Source organism: Littorina saxatilis, linkage group LG1 (assembly GCF_037325665.1).
Source record: "Littorina saxatilis isolate snail1 linkage group LG1, US_GU_Lsax_2.0, whole genome shotgun sequence".
Classification (NCBI taxonomy): domain Eukaryota; kingdom Metazoa; phylum Mollusca; class Gastropoda; order Littorinimorpha; family Littorinidae; genus Littorina; species Littorina saxatilis.
The window spans coordinates 62,404,584-62,407,493 of NC_090245.1; positions in this window are offsets into that span (position 1 = coordinate 62,404,584).

The window sequence follows — 2,910 nt, forward strand, 5'->3', positions numbered from 1 at the left end:
CTTGAATAAATAGAGAATACTACATGGCTTGCTGTGTCGTACCAGATTTACACGAGTTTTTTTTTTAAATATTGAACTGCGAGCGAAAGCGAGCTGTTCACTATTTGAAAAAGCAACGAGTGTACTTACGTGTATTTTACTGAAAATGTCCTGCATTCGAGGCAGCTAAATTGAAGACGCTTATTTTGGAACCTCGATCTCTTCTAAAGCCTCGTGCAATTTATTACGTCAAAGCAAAGAAACGTCACTCTGAAAGTGTGGCGTGACGTGTTAGTTCTAAAGATTCATCGTGGGTAATTAGCGAGCGCAATTTATTTTCCTTTATAATGACGTTTGTCTCGGTGACTTTGGCATCATTGCCAGACTTGCTTGACATGACCTCATTTACATGATATACACACGTGTGATTTGAACGATTATTATCTCACGGGTGTCTCTCTCACGTATGTAGGATAAACCCTTTTCTGCCCACTCTTTAAAATGAATGATCTTTTTGGCAATTTTCAACAATAAAACAAGGGCTCTGCTAATAATTCTATTGGCTCATTTATTTCAACTTTATCATAAAAATCTTCATACGCTTCGAATACATTCTTTCAGAAGGAATTAACATTACTATTTTTCAATAATTTTGGGCCATAGTTCTGTATCACTTCCATTTTTCAACACGACAAAAGCAAGAGGTGTTTCCATTTTGCAGATGAGGGCTTGTTGATTTTTTTAAACCAGGTTAATTTAAGTGACTTAATATAATGCTTTATTGAAGGTAAACGTATGCCACCTTCTTGGGTATTGTGAATAGCTATAGTTCTTTTTATTACATTTAGTCAAGTTTTGACTAAATGTTTTAACATAGAGAGGGAATCGAGACGAGGGTCGTGGTGTATGTGTGTGTGTGTGTGTGTGTGTGTGTGTGTGTGTGTGTGTGTGTGTGTGGTGTATGTGTCTGTGTGTGTGTGTGTGTGTGTCTGTGCGTGTGTATAGAGCGATTCAGAGTAAACTACTGGACCGATCTTTATGAAATTTGACATGAGAGTTCCTGGGTATGATATCCCCGGACGTTTTTTTCATTTTTTCGATAAATGTCTTTGATGACGTCATATCCGGCTTTTTGTAAAAGTTGAGGCGGCACTGTCACACCCTCATTTTTCAATCAAATTAATTAACATTTTGGCCAAGCAATCTTCGACGAAGGCCGGACTTCGGTATTGCATTTCAGCTTGGTGGCTTAAAAACTAATTAATTACTTTGGTCATTAAAAATCTGAAAATTGTAAAAAAAATATTTTTTTTATAAAACGATCCAAATGTACGTTCATCTTATTCTTCATCATTTTCTGATTCCAAAAACATATAAATATGTTATATTTGGATTAAAAAGAAGCTCTGAAAATGTAAAAAAATAAAAATTATGATCAAAATTAAATTTTTGAAATCAATTTAAAAACACGTTCATCTTATTCCTTGTCGGTTCCTGATTCCAAAAACATATAGATATGATATGTTTGGATTAAAAACACGCTCAGAAAGTTAAAACGAAGAGAGGTACAGTAAAGCGTGCTATGAAGCACAGCGCAACCGCTACCGCGCCAAACATGCTCGTCACTTTCACTGCCTTTTGCACTAGCGGCGGACTACGTTCAGTTTCATTCTGTGAGTTCCACAGCTTGACTAAATGTAGTAATTTCGCCTTACGCGACTTGTTTTATCTTCTTTTTGTCCCAAACAAACTCAAAACACATCATTTGCAATTCCTGAATCATCTTATCTGGTGGGTTTGGTAACATGATCCACAAATACGCCAGCTTCGAAAGTATCAATGGGTTTAATACAGCAACTCTGCCAACTGGAGTACTGCTTCTTCTTGCCTTCTTCTTCTTCTTCTTGGCGTTCGCAGAGGTTACACAATCAGTCCAGCACTGGTGATAAATGTTGTCGTTTTCTCCAACTCCTGTCGACTGCCGTATAGTTTGGTCTGCAAGGGAGTTGGTGATGGCCACACTTCTTTTCGTTCCTCATCTAGTAAGGGACATCGCTGTAAGATGTGTTCCGCTGTTTGGTCCTCTTGACCGCAGGCACAGGTTGGTGATGGCGCCAGCTTGAACTTTCGGTTCATGTGAGCATTGAGCCTGTTGTGGCCAGTACGCAGCCTGATGAGGTTGACTTGCTGCTCTCTGGACATTGTGTGGTAGTCATCTCTGTTTGTCCTTGGCCTCATCAATGCCTTGATGATTGTCTTCTGCTCACTAAAGCTGACACTGTTTTCAGGTTGGTCTTCCACGGCTCCTTCTTTTGCCAGCTCATCTGCCCTTTCATTTCCTGGTATCCCACAGTGTGCTGGTATCCACTGGAGGACAACTCTTCTGGTTTGTCTGACCATCTGTAATGCTTTGGCCAGCTGTGGGAGTTTGTCGTTCTCTAGGGCCTGAAGGACTGAAAGGGCGTCCGAGAGGAAGACAACTTGGTAGCAAGGGTCATTTGCGTAAGTGCGTGTACCCGTGGTTTGTTAGAATGCGCCGTGCGGCCCGGGTCCTCCGTCTTCAGCATTCGGGGTTTTCTGTCGGGGTTACCTCACCCTTAGCTCATGGCCCGTACGTCCTACCCTGAGAGCACAGGGGGGAGGATTTTCCGGGATCCCACCCGGAGCCAGTTTGGTCCGCGGCCGCAAGCGGCTGATCTCCATATCTGAAGACCGTTCCCCTATCCGCCACCCGGGGACGCGCTGGGTTGGGGGTGGTCGCCCCACTGAAAATCCCACACTGGGTTAAGAAAGATCAGCCTGTCCCAGCTTCTTCTTGCCAAAATACTAAACAACTTTTTAACTTCATTAAACTTATCCTGAATGTTTAACTCCGTCATATTGGCCAAATCATTTGTAAATCAAAGTCCAAGGATTCTGAACTGACATGGG